General features: G+C 41.0%; 1 protein-coding gene across 3 annotated transcripts in view; it reads right to left on the reverse strand.

The window, feature by feature from the left end:
* LOC113018778 (uncharacterized) overlaps positions 1-19779 on the reverse strand; it is a 29747-nt gene extending 9968 nt beyond the window's left edge. Inside the window, exons 1-3 of one of the 3 annotated variants that reach the window (XM_026162153.1) lie at positions 19477-19779; positions 19267-19344; positions 19072-19150 (exon numbers count right to left, since the gene is read on the reverse strand). The gene's annotated coding sequence lies outside the window, so the exon portion shown is untranslated. The remainder of the gene's footprint in view (positions 1-19071; positions 19151-19266; positions 19345-19476) is intronic. The other 2 variants (XM_026162152.1, XM_026162151.1) reach the window with 2 other exon arrangements.
* Positions 19780-21618: the final 1839 nt, after the last annotated feature.

The raw sequence follows: 21618 nt of genomic DNA on the forward strand, positions 1-21618 counted from the left end.
CGCGAAGGAGAGAGGCAGAGATCGAGGGAGGTAGAGGACACTCTGTCTCTTTGGCGAGAAAAAGGAAAGGCTGCGTGGCCACCTGAGAAAACAACTTCTCTTCCTAACCTTACCTCTCTGACCTTGCTGCGCTTTATTTTTGGTTCTAGCTGACTCCTTCGATCAGAATAAGCTCCACGAGTGTAATGTGGTGACAGAAATTATAGGGTGACACTGGCGCAGAGACACATTGTCAACAAGGAATTAATTATAGGGGATAATGTCTTTGTCATTGCTGAAGAGAAAATTGTACACCATATCATGATGTTAGGGAGTAGCATAAAAACACTGCTGGACTTCATTTAAACGATCTGTCTGGTGTTATAAATAGCAGGCGACAGGCTGGAGACCTGTCCGGGGTCTCCCCCGCCTCCCTATGATAGCTGGGATAGACTCTAGCGCCATCCCGGGACCCTGAATTGGATAAGTGGAAGAGAATGGATGTATGTTCCTGTTCAGCTTGGAAAACAGTAATTTTTGTAAACACAGAAAAAAAAGATAAATAATTTAACATGTACAGTAGATGCAGTTCATATAATTGGACTTGGATGGAGGTAAACTTAAATGAGTTGGTGGGATTCAGCTAAATAAGTTGGAAGTAGGCCTCATTGAAGCAACCACTTGATCCACTTTTACTGCTGTGATGGCAGCAATTCAAGGTTCCTGTTCTCAGCATTACTATGCGATAACATAGTATAACATAACATGATTACTCATCAACTCCAGGGATATCATTATTCATTATGTATTCAACGCCAAAACATTCTGCTATTCTTAGAGGAAACATCCCTGAACGGGAAACCATAAAAAGATGTGGCATGAGGTCACCTGGCTAGGAGTTAGGCCCAGACTGGCAATTGTTTCTGACCTCAAAGTCTATCGTTCAACGGTTTGCAAAATAACTGCAATCTTAATAATGAACGCAGAGACACCGCCAACACTTTGCAATCAATCTGAGTCGGTCTGTGCCGATGAGCACAACTCATCTGCAACGTGCCTCTTTACAACAGGAGACTCGACTTAGCCGGTTGCCAACTGGTTGTGGTTTCAGATGCTGACGTCATTATGCTGTTCATTATAGATTCACAGATACCTTCGTGTAACTTTTACTTTCTCTATAAAGATTTTGCATCTTTGCTCAGGTAAATCTAAAGAGCGCGTGGGTTTTTGGGCTTTTAGTGATGGAGAAAAATGGGTGGTGCTGGATTTATAACCCAAGACAAAACCAGAGCATCGCTGTGAAATGAAATGCAGCACAGTAGTTTTAGTTTTACCTCAGTTATCTTGTTTTTATACATTAAAAGAAAGCTGAAAATAAAATCTGACTAATCACTCAGCACTAGTAGACGACCAACCTGGATACCTGGATAGGGGCGATCGTGGCTCAAGAGTTGGGAGTTCGCCTTGTAATCGGAAGGTTGCCGGTTCGAGCCCCGGCTTGGACAGTCTCGGTCGTTGTGTCCTTGGGCAAGACACTTCACCCGTTGCCTACTGGTGGTGGTCAGAGGGCCCGGTGGCGCCAGTGTCCGGCAGCCTCGCCTCTGTCAGTGCGCCCCAGGGTGGCTGTGGCTACAATGTAGCTTGCCATCACCAGTGTGTGAATGTGTGTGTGAATGGGTGGATGAATGGATATGTAAAGCGCTCTGGGGTCCTTAGGGACTAGTAAAGCGCTATATAAATACAGGCCATTTACCATTTACCATTCAACCTACAACAAGCATCACACTGGGATCAATTTATTGTTGTGCTGCGGTCATTTTATGATTTGTTCACCATTAGAAACCAGCATGGAACACATGAACGTGCCACCGCTCGGGCAATCTGTACCCATTACTCCTGAGTATTTTTAAGCTGCAGTAAGACCAGGCTTGTATGATGTAAAAGGTCTCAGGTGCTGTGGGACTCGATACATCTTTGTTCATAGTCCTGAAAGAAATGAGCCAAGACCTCAGGTGGACTCTGTTTGGAGTATTGCTTTGAAAAATGCTTGTGGGACCGGCAAATTTGCTTCTCGTGTTGGATCGATTGAAGAAAAGCAAACAAGGGTGTGTTGATTTATATAATGGTACAAGCCGCCAGACAAGCAAGGCTATCACTCCATCACGGCTGGGTCACTCCTTTTTTTCATTCCCCCACCCCGTTTTTTAAGCATGCAAGCCGGCATTTTTTGTGGAAAAGCAACAAAGCATGACTTAGCTCTCCCAAGACGTCTAATTATCCTCCTACAGGTCTGCTGCTGTGTGCAAAGACATATAAGGAATCCAGAGCCAGAGGTGGGTGTACGCACTGAGCACGCAGGAAAAAAAAACAACAAAAATCTCAGCATGCACACAGAATCAATCTCGGTAGCACGCTCTCGTCTCAGAGTGGCCTCTGTCCTCTTCTCTCACGATTTGAGGTGGGCTTGACTTTAACATGGCTGAAGCCATCTCCTCAGCAGCAATTCATCTACATTTTCATGGGGACCTCTGACACATTCGCAGCTACTTATGAGAAAGCCAAGGGGGTGCAAAACGCTGAGTGCAATTCATAGTGGCAGAGAGGCCCAGCGGTTTGACAGACTGCGCTTTAAATAGAGGACTCTGTTTCACACACTGTTGCTCTGGCGAGCACCCGCCCTGCCGAAGTGTCCCTTATCTTCTGGAAGGGAGTGAGAGAAGAGGTAATTTCCCAGCGGGTTTCAGGAACTATCGCATTAATGGAGAGCCAAAGTCACTAGGAGCCGACTTTTAGAATTACAAGTCACATTCAGGCAGGTCAATAATCATCTGACAAGCTCCTGCTCTCAACCCTCCGATCGCTCAGGCTGCTGGATGTGCAGCCTTCTCCCTCCTCCTGTTTTCTTGTTGTGCCGTGGCATTTCTTTCCTTGTGCATTATGTATATTCCACATCTCAGAGACTTGTGTCTGCTGATTTCTGCTCTGTATGCCCTCGAGGATGTTTTAATGTGCTGCAGTCTTGCAGGCTGCTGGGACTCTTTGGGGAGCATCCTCAAACTCGGGGCCTCCTCTGCCAAATACTGTATCTGTGCAATAAGTGGTCCTAAATCCTTTTGCATAATTGCATCTGTCTGAATTGTTAGAAATTCATTATGTCTATGAATAACTTTAGCACATTCTTGGCACCTCGTTTTAACTCCAGAGTAAAAACAACAAAAAAAAACACAACAATGTGGGAGCACATGGATTATAAAGTGCTGTGACAGTGGACTAATTAAGGTAATTACTAACTTCAATTTGACTCACTCCTCTGTGTTTTTCCTGTATTAAAAAAAAATAAAAGCCACATGTGGTAAAATGAAGATTTCAAACATATTTCAGTCAAAAGATTTTTTTTTTTTAACTGAACAAACAACAAGTGTTACCGTCCCATGGCTTTGCGCCGTTTCGCATTCTTGTTTGACATTACCGAGTCTCTGATTACTGTTTTACTTCACGGTTACTCTAATGATGAAGGTGTGGTTTAAACATTCACCTAGTACGTAAAAAAGAAAAAGAAAATGCCAGATCACATGTCTCGGGTTGTGTCAGGAGGGACCTGCTGTGGTGACCCCACAGTGACTAAAATGTAAAGTGTTTTATATTTTATATACATGTGGTATATATTTTTCTATTAGCTGTAAACAAGTTTGCAGTGATTTTGTTGTTCTATTGACACATGGCGATAAACAAGAACACTTACTTCTGTACAATATAACACATTTACACACAGGCTAAGTTTTTATATTTACTCTTTGCTTTTTCTCAGACAGTCAAACAACACTGAGCCAAATGCTCTGTTTGGAGACTGCTGATACTTGCTGAATGCTAAGATTTTTGTACAATTGCATAACTTAATTCTGCTTTTTTGATCTGCTGCTCAAAAGATAATAATTTCCATTAAGTGCAATATTAAATTCACCACAAAGACAAGACAGCACAAGATCTCAAAAATATTTAGCCCTGCAGTCGATCTCATGACTTTCCCTCTCATGTGTCAAATCATGGGAATTGGAAATGGTTAGGAAAACCTGAGAGCGTGATGCATGCCACACTATTTTTATGAGTATTATTTTCAGTCCAAATATTTTTAATACTCCTATAGTTTGGTTGGTAACCTAGAATCAAATATCCCACAATTACTCTGGTTTTGAGATGAGTTTTTATGAGAAGCCACACAAAACAAAAACATCCGAATCATTTAAAAAAAGCCCTCAAATTAAGGTTTACAGTAGGTTATGTAAACTACTGAGGAAAGATGTTGAAATAAAGATTCAAACAAACAGTAGAAATTCTGACTATTTCTGTTTATTCTCTCCAGAGGAAACTTACACCTGAGGGCCAGGTGCCTGTATATTTTGCTGTGTTTTGGTTTACATCCAGGGAGGACACACCGTCAGGCGGAATGACTAATGGCTGGCTGCCTGGGTCGGAAAAAGCTGTTTTGCATCAGAATGGAGTTGGGTTGCAAATTTGCAAGGCAAAAACTGGTTCTAGGTTGTGTCAGTGCTGACAATGTGATTGTAGTGTTACCTGCCTCGGGCTACTCCTTCTGCTGCTAGTCAGCACAAACGGCTCGCAGTCAGAGGGGAACTAGTCCTGCCGGCCAGAGATGACACAAATGCTTCTTAAAGTGGCAAAGGGCCGATGAGTAACTCAACGGTTACGTCACAGCTCCGATAACTAAGAGACATCAGCATTAAAGCCCAAGACAACTCCCAAAACCCCGGCTTACAGAAAACGACCAGACAAACACGATTAACAGGGCAGGCTCTTGTATGTTCAGGCTCCTCGGTGTCTAGTTGCCATGCTGTGTTTGCAGAGTAAATAGGCACTGATACGCAGGGAGAAGGGAACAAGTGCAGTGCACATCCGCGAGTTCCCATCACTATTATGTGTTATAAGATCAACCTTTGGTAAAGCAAATCGATTGTTTTTAACGTGGTGCACGTGACGGGCAGTCAGAGAGTCGTTTCGACTGTTTTTCTTTTTTATGCAAAGATTTTGTGTATGTGAAAGTTGTCACTCGAAAAAGGATCGCCCGTCTCTTCTTCTCAACGTTTAAGAAACTTTACGGCATCACTGAGGCCACGCTTTGGCTTCAGGGTCAGCCGGGGGCACTGGATTCATCTGGGAGGTGTGGGAACGACCAGCAACAAACACCAAGTCACTAAAGACAGGAACAGAGGTCAGACTGATGACCCAGCAACTCAAAGATACGCCCACACAAGCAACCGCTACCACAGTCACCTGTTCACACGCCGTGCAACATGTCTTGAAAAATGTTGAGCTAGAAATGAAAAGTAGTGTTTCATGTTAGATAATGATTCCCTCCCATAAACAACACAAAGGACTGATTTTACGATATAGTTCAGGAGAAGCTATAATTATGACCTGAGTCTTTTTGGTGTTTAAAAAAGGTTAAAGAGCCAATCACTAACCTGAGTTAAATTTAGCCGCTATCGAGCTCAACAGTTGCTGTTTTAGACTATTTAATGTTAGAATAAGCTGGCAAATGGCTGTGTGTGATGGTGTATATAAATATATCTGTGTGGTTATTTTCAGAAGAGATTCCTGAAGTGTCAATCTACTACATTTATTTTCCAACTGTAGTTTCTAGAAAATTCTTCAAATATTTTATTTTTGTCTTCAAATGAAATAAAACTGTGGTTAGCACTGTGACACCATAGCAAGAAGGTTCCTGGTTTGAATACCAGCATTGGCTGGGGCCTTCCTGTGTGTAATTTGCATGTTCTTTATGCCTTTGTGCCTCTGGGCTTAGTCTTGTAGTCCAAAGACATGCATGTTAGGCTAAAATGTTAAAATGTGACTGTGGTCAGCTGGCTCCAAAACCAAGTCAATCCCCAGACTCGCAGGTTAAAATGCAGCAGAAAACGTGTTTATAGCCTAGTAGAAAAGTTAGTTTTCCTCTGTATAGCTTATTACACCCTTTATTAATATTCATACAACTCATTTGTTTAAATTTAAATATTAAGGCTCATAACTGATTAGGGGGGTGGATGCTTTGGCTCAAAAATATGTGCAGCCACTGGTTGTTGTAGCTTTGAGTCATACAAGTATCTGAGATGGACCTCGAAATCTTGCTTTTTTGTTGTTTTGCACCAATTTCCATTAATTTATTTGAAGAATAATCTGACTTGGTGTGCACTAAGAGTCCTTATACTTTTTTTTTTTCTTTTTACAGTGAATGTTAGGTAATACTACTAAGCACGTGTCTTTGACTGTTGGCTTCAAATGAACCCCCGATACTCAAAATGCAAGAGCCGAAGTTTCCAAGCAAGAGTTCAAAAAGTAATAGGGAGGCTCTGTTCGTCTTTTCTATACATGTCCAAAACACACGCGCAGCATGAGAAGTACAAGTGATGGAGCTGAGGTACAAGCCCATCTGTAACGAGCCTTTAAACCCTCCACCAGGCTTTACTCATTTCAGAACATCCAAATGACCAATCACGTTCCCCTGGAGACTTTCCAAACTCATAATGAGACTGACGATTCAATCTGTGCATCAAATGACTATCATTCATTCAGATATTTGCCATTGTTGGCTGGCAATAATAGTCCTTTATCTGCTCTCTGTGCCACTCAACAGATTATATATTGCTCCTGTTTTTTATGATAGGGAAGATCGTCGAACAATTACTGAAGGGGAGAGATATTTCAGCTCAGGCAGCTTGGCTGGGCTCCAGGGCTGAACGATATATCGCATTTGCGATAATATCGCGACATGATCAAGTGCAATTTTCTAACCGCAAAGGCTGCGATTATACTGCGATTATAAGGCTGTCCAAATTACTACCATATCCCAGAATTCATAGCGCGGCCCAGCCAAACTCCAGTTTCCAGCAATGGCGGCCGCTACTAAGTTTTAAAATTACTCATACTAATCTTTCTGGGTCACAAAATAAACTTTTAACATATTTTCAGGCGAGAAAGTAGCTGTGTAAACATCAAATATCTGCTCGGTTTATCAAGATATCCCATATTTGCAAAAGTGCTTCGACGTTTTCAGAGGCGTCTGCTACCCACCAGCTCGACAGCTAGCCAGGAGCTCGAGGGTTACTGATGCGGCCGAGAACGGCACAACTCCCGGCACATCATTTTCAGATCACCGCGGAGTTTCGCTGCTCGGGTTAAACGTAATATATAAGTCACTTAGACAACCTAAAAATGTTATTGTTGGGCTTTTTTCAGTGTTTTGTTTGTTCGTGAGTAAATCGGTTTGGCTGAGATTAAAGGTATTAGATTAGATAAAATAAAACTTTATTAATCCCCCGGGTGGGTTCCTCCTTGGTTTTCACACAGCTGACTAAACATCAAACAGAAAACTTATTAAACAGAAGTATGAGACAGTCGAGAATTTACGCCAGTGTCTGGTTATATTTTAGATAGCAAGAAGCAGACGGCCGAGTTTATTAAACTCCACCGAGACAGCGGTGACGCTAATCAGAACTAGACCGTCCAATTTCACGCCTTTAAACTTTAAAGGCGTGTTTGTGTGTGTGTGTTTATACAATTGCTATTATGTTTGCACTTTATGTGTAATGTTACTGACTGCAGAGATCAGTAAGATGTGTGTATTTTTTATTTATTAGTTTTATTTATTTAATATTATTTTTTAATTGAATGACTGTCTAGTAGTTCACAGATGTCGAAAAACTGAGTGTGGTAAAGCCACTGATTTTTTTTATGTATATTTCTGCAATCTGCACATTGTACTGACTTTCATTTTAATGTTTACACCAGGGTTCCTTGTCAGCACTTTATGCTCAGATGTTTGTAAGCTAAAAATAAACTATTGTGTATGTTCAAATATACTGTTGTGATTGAAGAAGTTAAATGAAAATGTCAGTCATCAGTTCATGCATCACCTCATGTCATCATAACAGAGGTCTGTCTTCCAGGAAAGAACAGTTTAAAATTAATGTAATATAGTATTGGCCATACTATATGATGTATTGCTTGTCTTTGTTTAATAATACAGAAGACAAAGACCTTAAAAAATAATCGCATATCGCATCGCAATCGCAATATTGGGGCAAAAAATCGCAATTAGATTATTTTCCATAATCGTTCAGCCCTACTGGGCTCCCATTTTTCTCGCTTTCTGGGTTTTCTTCAGGGGAAATTGAAACATTTCATCTTGGAGAAACAGGTGCAATAAAGGTGAGATTGCTGTAGAGTGTCCTCTAAATGTGGAATGGATTGAAATCCAGGGGATACCTGAAGAACTGGCAGGCAGAGCCATTTGTGAAGGGTTGCTGGAGGTGGAAAAATCTAATCTGGAAAGATGAGGCTTGAAATAATTCTTCCTACAGAAAGAGTCGGGTTAAAGGTGATTTGACCTGTTCAGAGTTTTGTTTGGAAACGGAAGGTATCGTCTGTGGGTGGAGGAGTTATTTTTATAATAACACGAGATGAGTGGTTGATACAACAACTGAAAAGGTGACTTGTACTCTCTGTATATAGGGCAGCAATACAGCAGGTACCTTGATTCAGGGAAAAACAGCTAATACAATTTTAAACCAGTCAAGTCAGGAGTTAGAGATGAACTCTAAATGTCTGTTTTCATTTCAGCATTTATAAAAGAAGTAAATAATTACAACTCAAAAGTTTCAAGGGGCAGAAACACTAATATTACAAAGTTTACAAGCAGATGTTGATTTAACCTATCTGATAACTCATTGCTCACGAGTCGCACAGGCCTAGAGACCGGCTGGCGACCGTTAGGCAGCCATTGACACTGCTTTCCATCCAGTTGGTGAGCAGTTGCTGGTAGTCCTTAGCTGAAACTGGTTGCACAGACGTTCAGAGTGCTGCACTGAAAAACGCCTTGTGATCGCTTTGACAGCAGATTGCCTGCAGTTTGCATGGAAGATACCAACTTGTCTGCAAACCTTCACCAGCTGCTCATCGAGCAGTAGTGAAACCTGTAAGTGCAACACAAGCCAAAAACAGAGACAGTTTGCCTTCACGAAAAAAAACATTTGAAACATGTTTGTTTCAAGTGCGTTCATCATTTCCAGTTTGCATAACGGGGAAAACACATTGTAGTGACCAGAGTTTGCCAGCTGGTAGCCGATCCACCGCCAGTCGATCGCTAAGCCTACGTGATGGAGGCATAATAAGTATAACCAAATTCACAACATATCCTATAATGTTTTAATGAATACTGTAGAATTGGTATGTTGCTAAGATATACAGGAAGCTTACAGCAACTCAGTTACATTTCACCAGAACCTTTTTCTTTAACAAATGAGGAACATTTTTTAGAAACAGCTACCAGATCAAATCATTGTTTTCACGTCTTAGTTTTTATTTGAATTGCACCATGCTATACGAGAGGCTTAATAAAATTTTAATTGAATGCTATTTCCACGTTAAAATCATCAGATGTGTTTAATACTATAAGACACAAACTTTAAAAGACAGACAAAGGTGTCACTGTTGCTGAAACCCTACCTCAAAACACAAAAACCTCTTTGAGATATCCTTCCCCGAGTGTCATATATCTGATACCATCAGTTTATAACGTAGGGCTGAAATCCATCCACAAATCGTTTCTGTTTCAATGAGAGTTTAGTTGCTGCTCCAAATATTACACATACCAACACTATAGCCAAAAATACTGGTAGACAAGGGTTGGATACCAGAACAGGGAGCTGGAATAACAATAGGGGTTTGCTAATAGGCAAAGTAAACACCCTGTTTGCTTCTCTGCTGACAGTCTTTGAACAAAAATTCACAAAGGTACTGCCTGAGGTGCAGATATGAATATTTCTAAGGAAGGTTTCTAATGAACGCTCCAACAAAGAGGCCGAGTCTTTTACAGACAACATGCTTCTGTTGCTGTGTGAGTCCAGTCATCTGATAGATCTCTGAAAAGTCTGCCTTATGTAACCTGTTTGTCACATTATAAAGTCATAATATAATATAATAATAATAATCTTGACACTTGCTCCGGGCTAGTTGAGTGTTTCTGTGCATTTAGGCTCAGTGAGAAGGGCGATCGTGTTCATGCTGGTGACACTGGTAAGGTGTGGTGATGGGAAAAGTGGGCCAACTGGTCTGACATTCATCTCTCTGACTGTTATTTCAGTTTGTTTATTTTCTCTGTCTGCAGTGGATGTTGTCATTGTGCACATTTCCATCACTACGATCCACGTCATGTATGTTAAAATGTAGACGAGGGCTGCGTGTTTTTCACCTTTACTTTCACATGTGTAATAAAATGAAACGATTATTTTATTATCTAGCGTATATATCATTATCTCTCTATTTGTACTTCAAAAATGTTGGAAACATTCATCTAAACTCAGAAGTCAACTGTGATGCTTTAATTCAGGGATGTCATACATGGCAGCTTTTCCTATTGATTAGACCTCCTTCATGGCCAATTATACTACAAAGTAATTAAGTATAGATGAACAATAAAATGATAGAAAAAGTTCCAGTTTCTTCCCTAGAGAAATGTTGGTTCTTTTTACATTTTTCACCAAACTTTTACCAAATCTGTTTTTAGGTTCTCTGATAGCTCTCTTGGTTGAGCAGGTGACCCACGTGCTGAAAAGCTGCAGGGCAGCTGCATGTCATTCCCCTGTGCCCTGTCCTTGGTTTCCTGCCTAATAAAGGCTAGAAAAGCAATTTTATTGGATTTGACTGATGAGTTTTTATTTCTTGGATCACGAGGACCTTAAACACGGCTTGTACAGTTACAGCTCACACCCTGTTCATTGAGGCAGGCGTTTTAAAATAAAATGCTGATATGAAACAAGACAGCCGCCCAGGTGTGAGTTGGCCTAAGGGCCCGGGGCATGGGACAGATATTCTTAGGTTTTACTTTCAAATATCAACAAAGACATTTGAAAAGAAATCTTTTCACTTCTAAACAAATACAGGGCGACATTTGTTAGGTTTTCATCAGACAAATCGCAACGGCTCGTTTCACATCAGCCAATTAAACCTGAGTATACGCGTCTTGGTTCAGAGGTTGTTCAGCAGAGGAAGTAAACATTTTTCTCATATTTACACCAGAAGTCTACGTGTAAAATCCTCATTTATCATGGAAAAGTTAACCGACAGGTCACCTGGAACTCATGGGTGCTCTTTTTTGCTTCACTACAGAAGTGTTCAAGTTTCTCAGTCAGCTTATCGCTGGCAGATCGTGAGTAAGCAGTTAGACTGAGTTCACTGAATGCAGCAAATACAATTTCTGTTCAAAGTAGAAAAAGCCAGAGCTGAGAATTTCTGCTTGTTTTATATCTCCTTGAAAGCACAGTTGATTTCTATCAAGATTTCTTGATTAACCTATACAAGGATGCTGCATTCAAGAGCGTCTGTGGCCTTCGGCCTTGAGCTGATGTCATCAGATGGTGCCCAACTTTCCCTGGGTGTTTTGACCCTTTACTGTGACACCCTCCAGTTGGTGACTCAGCAGTGGTGGCCAAATCACTGCCAACCACCCCCGGGCTTCCAGCACTCCTCCTTCCATTTATACCAAACCAACAAGGGCTCTTTCTGCTGCTTCCCCAATCATGCACATAGTTGTATTTTGCTTATTCCATGAAACTCCGAGTGCAGTGAGCACCGCACTGTGGATGCAGACTGGGAAACCTGTACGGAAACAGCCACGGTTGCCACCTTTTGTCTGTACAAACCTGGAGGTCGTCTTGATATTTTAGGCTCTGCCTTTCATACGCTTCACAACCTTCAAAACCACAAGCTGCTTAGACAGCTCTGTCCAGACGACTACGTCAGGCTTGTCTGGATGATCATGTTCCATCTTACCAAGTTAATGATAAGCCAATAAAATTACAGCTCTCTCTGTTGATAGAAGTCAATGTAGCATCTTTCTCTCTCACCTATATGACAGTAATTATTCAAATAAGATGTTCTTTGTTTAATTACACTTTGGATCTCGTGTTTACGTGAAAACAACAATGATATATCGGTCACTGTTCCCTCAACTTACAGACAAGCCCTGAAACCCACCAAAAATGATACTGCCTGTGGACACTGAATGAATATCAGGGTATTCATATATTTGTGTATAGCTCTAAAGGAAATGTGTGACAGTTTTAATCACTACACACAGGCACAGATAAAGCAGCTCTGTGGACATGCTGATTCAGTGTGGACAGTGTGTCAAAACCAAAACACCAGCAGCCATTTGCTGCAACTGCTCTTCCCGAACACAAAAAGCAAGAGATCTCAGAGGGATCGAGACAGGAGGAGTGCGGTGCTGTCATAAGACTGGACTGCTCATGACAACTGTGACTGCAGTGTCACCCTCGCTTTGGCAGTTTGAGCAGGTGTGGGGCAGTGAGATAAAAATGGCCCTTTTATCACCTGAACTTTCAAGCTTCAGTCTGTGACACGAGATCATTTCCTTGCTGTAAAGCAGAATAATTCGTTAACTCAAATAGATGAATTTAAAATGTATACACAATATGGGTGCACCTGCTCGTTAACATAATCATCTTATCAGCAAATCACATGGCAGCAACTCAGTGCATTTAGACAGGCAGACATGGTTGAGACGACCTCATGAAATTCAACCTGAGCATCAAAAAGATGAAGAAAGGTTTGAGCTGATCCGAAGGCAACAATAACAAATAACCACTCGTTACATATTAAGACATGCAGAAGAGCATCTCTGAAGGAGGGGCAGCAGAAGACCACACCTGGTGCCACTCCTGTCAGCTAAGAATAGGAAACTTAGACTACAATTGACGTTCAAAGCATGAATCAAACCTGTCCTGTATCAGCAGTTCAGGCTGCTGCTGGTGTAATGATGTGGGGGATAGTTCGTTGGCACACTTTGGACCCCTTATCGCCAACTGAGCATAGCAGCTTTTACGACCACAGTGTACCCATCTTCTGATGGCTGCTTCCAGCAGGATAACGCTTCATGTCACAAAACTCAGATCATCTCAAACTGGTTTCTTCAACATGACGATGAGATCACGGTGCTCAAAAGGCTGTGACGGCTTAGAAATGATCTTTAAATAAAAAAAACAGTATCTACGATAAATAATGAACTAGTCATAATGGCACTAAAGCCGAAATAAGAACCACCTTGTAGATTTGGAGACGTAACCATCCTGTCAGATACCTGTATCACACACATTAGAGTTAAACTAAACTAAACTAAACTAAACCGGATCAACAACCGATTCCATTTTGCTGAGCTGCGAAGCTGCTGACTTTTATCACACACATATGCGTGCACGCCTTAAAACAAACATACTCCCAAAGCAATACTGAAAACAAAGCAATTATTGACTGGATTTCCTCGTAATCACCAGCGACTGTTGTCACCCTCTGCATTTCCCCGCTGAAAGGAAACTGTAGCCTTCGATAAGGTGGTCAATTTAGGCCTCTTATCTGCCCGGAGGCTTTTAAAATCAAGCTGAAATGTCAATACGCTATTTTAAAGTCGGTGTAGTGTCCCATGGCTTTATCCTGCTTTTCATAACTTGCTATACAACGAAGATGAGATAACCTTGCACACCTGATAATGCTTCCCACAGAACTTTTGAGCATTTCATCAGTATTTTCTGCAGCTCGCACAAAGACGGGACGAACTCTTCAATGTGTGGCACGAGACAGACAGAGTCTCTCCTTCAAAGTGACACTCTGGATTTTGTGTGTTTGACAAGTGAGCTCGGCTAGCTGACGCTGAGGTGGCTGATTTGAATGAGCCAGGTGTGATTAGGCGAGTGTATCCATGGTGAGTTGTCAGGGCAACCCATTTACGTGAAGTCATTCCTCATTAGCGGACAATCTCGGGCATTCTTTTCACGTTAAACTCCACGTACGGCCTGCTGTGTAAACAAGTGCGTGCACGATCACACAACGTGTTAGCGGCGTGTCATTGCAAAATATGAAAATATCTCCTCTAATTTTAGCTGCGAGTGCATGCGTGTGTGTTTGCGCATGTGTAATATGATGTGCTGTGTACAAACATCCTTTTTGTGATGGCCTTGGGCGGCAGTCTGATGAAAACAAGTCCTGTCTCCTCTCTAATACCCAGCAGCCCACACTGATCAATAGCTCTCCCTTCGCCTCGCTCTCTCACACTGCGCACAGACCTGCTGCTGTTTTTCCTCCCGTGGATCCTCCTGACCCAGGAGCCCTCCACAGCGCTTTAGCAAGTAAACAAGCCCACGAAGAGCCTGAGAAGAGTTCAGTTTTAAATAACGCACAGCCAGCCAGGCAGAACTGAATTTAAAGAAGTTCAGCTAATAAAAAAGTGGACCAAGGCCTGCAGCTAATATGAAGTGTTTTCATTTTCCCCACGGTGATGTCTTCAGATGTTATTCTTTTATCTCTAAACCACTACAAAACTCAGAGATTCAATTTACCATAAACTCAAGTTTTCACACTTTTTATTTGCTTGGTTAAATCACAATAATCATTTCCTGCTACCAAGACTGCTGCAGATTAATTTTTTTAATCTGTTTTCATTAACCGTCTCCCTGTCTCCTGATCTCTTTCTATGAATTTACAACAGAAATAAACCTCTCAACTTCAAGAGGGTTTTTACACCTATAGGCCATTTGCTTGAGTCCAAATCAGTTGATGAGTTTCAAGTGAACTAAAAGGCGTCACTGCAAACCACGTGAGAACATTCTGTCTGCTTACTGGCCAGATGTGTACGAGGTCAGAGCAGGAAGAGCTTATACTGGAAGAAGGTGCTGTGTTCTGGACTATTGAACAATATGGAAGATGTACTGCAGACATTCTCTGCTACATCCCAGAATGCAAAGCATACCTGGCTGCAGGAAGGTGTTAAGCCCAAACATGTGTACACCTAGTAGTTGGTTTCCGTCACATTCACCCATAAAGTAACCCTTCTGGGGTTCGTCTGGACCCAGACTGCAAAAACCTCCTCTCAGCTGTCACTCTCTACACCCGAGTGCGACTACAGTGTTTACATCTGCATAAACCAACTGCACCATGGTGCACAACAGGAACACTTGAAGTGCTCTTTTTCCTTTTGACTGATTTTTAAGTTGTTTTGTGTAGAAAAGTGAGAATTTCCTGGTGCCCAAGGTGACCCACTGTGGGTCAAACAAAACAAGTTAATGATTAAAAAGCAGGGACTGGCACATGTGGGATTTGTGGAGCTCCTGCTGCTGCTCCGTTCTGGACCTGTGCCGGTGTTTTTGCCCTCTCCGTTCCTCGCAATCCTTCCATTTGTGTTATCATCATTTGCTTTTCGCGTGCACGATATCTCATATACTTGTGAGCTCGTGCAGGCACCCCTTTTAACCACTGATACGGACTTGGACATATTTAAAGTGACCAAACTGTTGATTAATTATTCAGTATAATGAATCGTGGTCTTTGCAGCAGCCCGAAGTATCATCTTGAAATTAATAAATCAAAGCAAAACAGATGAAATGAATGTAAAATGCACACTGGTTCATGTTTTCTTGATGATTGTTGCCCTTGAACAGAAGTCAAACATTTGAATAAAAATAACCCTCTTCTATAAAGAAAATAAAGGCCAGATGCACATCCAGTGACAGGGCGTTCAAAGGAAAGTCAGATTTACACAATAAATGTTAATGATAAACCAAAAACAAACAGACCACAAAGTACACAAACACTGCACTGCCTGCTATGGAACAAAGTTTTGCTGTATAGCTACTCTGACAATAAAGTCTTATCTCCCAAAGGCCAGATTTACATCAATGGTTTATTCATCAGAGGGTCACTATCATTAAAGTAAAGGCTTCAGATCATCAGCTAGCAGGTAATAATAGATCAGCACGCTTTTATTCTGACTGTATGGTGGCAGAGCATGACAAACTGGTCTTACATAGTCCTGATACTCCCAAAATGTTCTTTCACTCAACCTCAATCTTTCCATCAGGCTGCAGATTAATAAATGCTATCTACCTGCTATCTTGCTAGCAAATACAGAGGCTAGCATCATGTGAACTTTAAGTGCTGCCAATGATCCTGATGACCCTTTTGATGGATTCTCTAAGGGCGTTTTCACACCTACAGTTAATTTACTGTGGTCCGAATCAGAAAAGAAAAAACTCCAAGTGAGCAAAAACACATCACTACAAACCTCGTGATTTCGGACAGTTAGTTAGCTCATTGGTCGGAAGTACAACAAAAGCAAAAACAGGAAGAAAGCAGTGTGGCCTGGTGGATAACGCAGAGAATTCTCATTAATTTTACAGCCAGTTGCAAACCCATAGTGACCGTGCATGTACATTTATGTACTCAGGACTTTTTTATTACCTCAGAAGTTAGCATGCTAGCTTCTATGCAAAGACGATATACCAAGTTCTCAGTGAGAGATTTCTAAAATCTGCTAATACTTTAGACTTGAATAAAAGACAGAAAACTGAACAGCAGCAACTTTGGAGGGTTTTTGAGGTTGGGCTAGGTGCCATTTAATTGTGTGGTACTTGGTGGCTAGCTACAGAGCTAGTTAGGATAATATAAACACATTAGCACAGGGGTAGGGAATGTTAGTCCTCGAGAGCTGGTGTCCTGCAGGTTTTAGATCTCACCCTGGGTCACCACACCTGACTCAAATGATTAGGTCATAACCAGGCTTCTGGAGAACTTCAAGAGATGTTGAGGAGCTAATTTAGCCATTTAAATCAGCTGTGTTGGATCAAGGACACATCTAAAAGCTGCAGGACACCGGCTCTCGAGGCCTGTAGTTCCTTACCCCTGCATTTAGCAGAATGAAGATGGAGGATGAACATTAAATTTGTTCCCCTCAGTAAAAGTCAATTTGAAGGTCCCTGACAGCCAGCCACAAATTAAATCACATGGCAGGAAAAAGACGCCAAAAACTGAGCCAACTTCAATCAAAAGAACGGTCGAGATGATCCATCCACAACATGAGGTTAGTCATCAATATGCTACTGCGTGGTCTGGATGACTCACTATGAAAAATTCCAGATCCTAAGCTTCGTATATCCACTCAAAATCTTGATTCACATCGCGAGCCGGGCTGTAGTTACATGGTGGGGTTTAAAACCATGACCTTAAAGATGTGCTGCGCATGAACAGGTAAAGTTGAAAAACAGAAAGGCAGAGGAAAAACCACAGATTATTTTTAGAGTCTTGTTTATATTAAATAAAACACGATAAAAGCCTCAAGTAACGCAGTAGGAGCCTGGACACAGAAGCACGGTTGACACCTCATCACTTAACAAGTAGGCGGTACCCTGCCACGTCCCAGAATGCAAAGGTGTTTAAATTATACTTGTACGCCTCAGTCCACAGCTTAGTGCAACTCCCGTGTTCACACCTGCACATATAAACCACACAGAGGGGGAAGAAAGAACCTGAATTCGATTTAAACGGACTGAACTTCAAAGGTGTGAAAACACCCAAAGAAAGTGAAAATTTTCACTGAACCTACACAGACTAAATTCCACTGTTGACTATAACATGACTAACACAATTCTAAGAAACCTAAATCAATGTTTTTTTAAAATGTACTGATTTCACAATCGGTGGATGTCGGATATGCAGGTCGTCTATGACTCAGCAGCCCTACATTCACTGCCTCGTACAGTACGCTGAAGGCTTCTCATGTTGGTTTAAGCCTTTTCCCCTTCTTATTCTGGTCATTTTAGTGCTGCACCTCTTTGTTCTGTTATCTTATTGGCCTTTTAGTGATTTCTCTGCTCGTACACTTCAACACGTCCACGTAAAAGAGACACATTACCTGTGCCAGCTATTTTCTACACTGTAATGTAAACACCAGCACTGAGTTGTTCTCATGTTTGTGTCCTGATCCTGCAGCACAAAGCAAACTAGACCTGGGGCGAATGGTATTTGCATGCACTTTAAATGTCTGGGTTTGTGTAATAAGCTGCCAGTGGGTGGAGTCAGCCACTAAAGGCAAGCAAATGGGCTAATACAAACCACTGAGTGTAAATCACCAGCCAAGGCGTGGTGACTCGATCCTGCCTTACTCCACTAGTCTCCACGCTAATTTTTAGGGACATAATTTTACTCAACAAAGAAAATACTTTGAAAAGTTAAATGAGCTTTTAGGGGTGGAGCTCACACACCTGAACATTTTGCACCTTGCTGCAATCAATGGCTTTCTTTATCAACAAATCTGTGGAATAATTTGGACAAAACTGCAAGTTGAAGGAATCTTGAAAGTGACTTAAGAGTCAACAACAACAAATCACCAAATGGTTCTGAGAAACATTTTTGGTTGTCTAGGGGGAAGAAAAATCCCTTGCTTTCCTTTATTTGTGACTTTCATGATGGTTTTATGGTCTCAGTTGTGAGGTTTGGTCATATTGAATCATTTATAGTCACTTTTAAAGTAAGAAAATGCTCATCGGAAAGCTACTTGTCAGTCACACGCCATTAACCAATGAGCGTGCAGTGCTGATGAGTTTCACATTCAGACCCGTCCAGTTGTCGCCAAGATGGCGACAAGATGGCGACAACTGGAGGCTTTCCAAGGAAACTTCCATAACCACTGGATGATGTCACAGCGGGCCCCATCCATCTTTTATACTCTCTATAATAATCTAAACGCCATCACTGACATATAACAGCTGTACACGAGGTCACAGACCCAGAAACAAAGTCTCCATTGACCCTGGGTTCACTGAGCCAGCGTGTTAGATGTGCAAACACAGCCCAAGGCCATGTACATGAGTGAGTGTGTGTGTGTGTGGGCACCACATCGACACCACTCCTCTTGCAACCTCCTCCTGCTCCTCTACCTGTCTGCTCCAACTCAACAAAGATCAACAACAACAGTTTTCAACACTTTCATTCAGTTCACCTGAACATGACCAAAGGGCTCAGGGTGTTATGGAAATTTTTAGCCTGTCTTACATCCACCGAAGCATGCTTTAAATTTGAATTACAAACACTGTAGTTAAACTTCTTACACCCACATGCCAGGAAAAGACAGAGAAGAATAATAACTATTTTTATTATTATAATTATTATAAAGGTTTTTCATAAATGGTAAGGGCTACATTGGGAAAATAGCTTATAAAAAAAATTATGACATACCTATATTTCCATTAGTTGTTTTAGCGCAGTAGGTTAAAGAGTCCTACGTGCAGCAGGTGCACTCACACCTCCACTGTCACTGTAAAAAATGCCTCAAATTGTAGCTATGCTAATCAAAATACTCTAAAACCATGTGTGTGTTTTAAACATTAAAGTTTGTTTTGCTGTGGCACAGCACGACTGTAACACACTTACATTTTATTTTATCTGTGCCTGTGTTCTGTCTGCTGTGGACACTTGCGCCATATGGCTGACATCACAGCACCGGTCCACCTGTTGACGGTGAACAACCGTCAAACAGCACTTTAATAACATCTCAGCAACACTTTTCAAATTCAGCTTTTTCAAACTCACTGTAAGCAGCAAACGAAGATTAGCAATAAAACTAACACTGTTTCAACCTACCTGTCTTGGTGAGCGAAGGTGTGGCACTTTGCCCCAGGTAATCAAAAATGCACGGATGTCATTTATCTAGCTTCTCTTCCGGTCCTTTTTTTTTTTTTAAAGTCACTGAGTTAAAGTTAAAAACTCAGGTAAGAAAATTAAGAGTCCGGACGACATGGTGAGCCACAGCTGCTTTCCTTAGTTTGGTTTGTTGTGTTGAGTCGCTGAAGAGTTTCCCCCTCGGTGACTCCTCAGTCCCATGTCTCCGGTGCGGGCAGGAGCGCGCTGATGGGGAGTTACTCCGGGAAACTAGTGGACCAAAGCGGAGCTACTTCCTGTTACACCCTTCACAGTAAAAGCTACAAAGCACCCTTCTTCTTTGCTAACTTGATTTTAATTTTATTTAACTTATTATAATAAAAAGACATAAAAGAGCTGCAACTATCTGCATATATAATGTTGAGTGATTGTATCCCACCTCATTAATTTACGTCCAGCTTCTTATAGCGTCTTTTTTTTAAAAAAAAAAAACCTTTTTATCAGCTTTATTTTTATAGTTAATTCGGCTTCTTATATTTTGAAGTTTTTACCTTAGAGAGGTGTATATTGTATTTTATTTTATTGAGGTGTTAAATCTTGTAAAACCTATTTTCTTATTGGTAATTTTAGAATATTTGTCATAATTGATGGATTACAAGAAAATGACATGAGATTTCCTAACATTTCGATTTAAAAAAAAGTATTGTTATATTTTTTTTAATATATCTATAAATTGGCATAGTGATTTCTTTCAGTGTCTTTTTTTAGCATTAATTTCCCTCCCTTGTTTTTGATTTAAATATCTATTTGCATGCCTGCCTTTGCATTTTTTACACACTCTGACGTCAGTTTTTAAACATGCCCATAAAAGCAGTATTTGACCCCTGAAACAGTGTATCAAGATCAAAACTTTTAAAATTAGAACACATAAATAAATTTTAGTAATGATATATACACTATATACATGTATAATGTTTTGTGGATTGCGAATCTGTTGCCAAATAACATATTTTCAAAATTGGAAATACATTTTCTTCTATTTTCCTTCTTCTTAATCCTCTCTTTCTTATCATTACAAGAATTATTTGCTTTAAGAGATCACAATCATGAACATATTGTAGTGATGAAGGCTATGCACTTCTGTTAAAAAGCACAGCATCACTGTAATTCAGATTAGTACCAGATAAAAGTCACCTCTAACAGGCATATTGATATCTGGCACAGTGGCTTAAGTTTGTATGAAGCTTTAATGAAGTGGGTCTAATCCGTGGGTGAAGGAATTAAAACTGAGTGGAATGAACGTCATTTACGTTTAATGTGACTTCCTGTCTTGACCACCTAACCCACGTCCAGCTTGACAAGCCACCACCTGACCACAGTTGATCATCTGACTTGGAAGTGATTAGAGTTGAGACTCCCTCTCCCCTTAAAGCAGCCTGGCATCCATCCAGAAAAGAAAGAAAAAGGAAGAAGTGCACTTCCTGGATGAGTTTGGCTTAAAAGTAACTCTCACATTACTTATTATTGTGCAAATGAATGAAATCTTAACTTTTTTTAGAGGAAATCTCAGGAAAATAACAACAAGAATGTATATGTGTGTTGGTCTGGATCCTTAAGCGACACTCTTATTAAATATTGATTTATTAGCAGGATGGACGAGCAACTTTTTACGGGACAAATTACTTTCCTAATAATGACATGCAACTAAAAAAAAAAGTTTGAGTGTATACAGATGCACAGAGTAAGTTCATCCTTGAAGGGATCAAAAAAAATTTTTTTTAAACTTCATTGGAGCTGTGTTACAAAAGACAGTAATGTAATAACAGGAAGAAAGTGTCTTTTGGGTGTTCTCCTTTAATTGTGGAACAAGGCTTAAGTGGCATCAGTCTAGTGTGTGTGTGTGTGTGTGTGTGTGTGTGTGTGTGTGTGTGTGTGTGTGTGTGTGTGTGTGTGTGTGTGTGTGTGCTTTTGGAAAAGAAAAACTTAAACTACAGTGGAGGCATTTTTCCACTCTGGCAGCTTTTGACAGGATGACATCTAACATTCCGGTAAAGAGACAAAACATGACAACAATGTTACGCATTGGATGCAAAGTAGTCCCCTCCTAGACATGTTCAAAGATAC

The sequence above is a fragment of the Astatotilapia calliptera genome, chromosome 3 (genome assembly GCF_900246225.1).
Source record: "Astatotilapia calliptera chromosome 3, fAstCal1.2, whole genome shotgun sequence".
Classification (NCBI taxonomy): Eukaryota; Metazoa; Chordata; class Actinopteri; order Cichliformes; family Cichlidae; genus Astatotilapia; species Astatotilapia calliptera.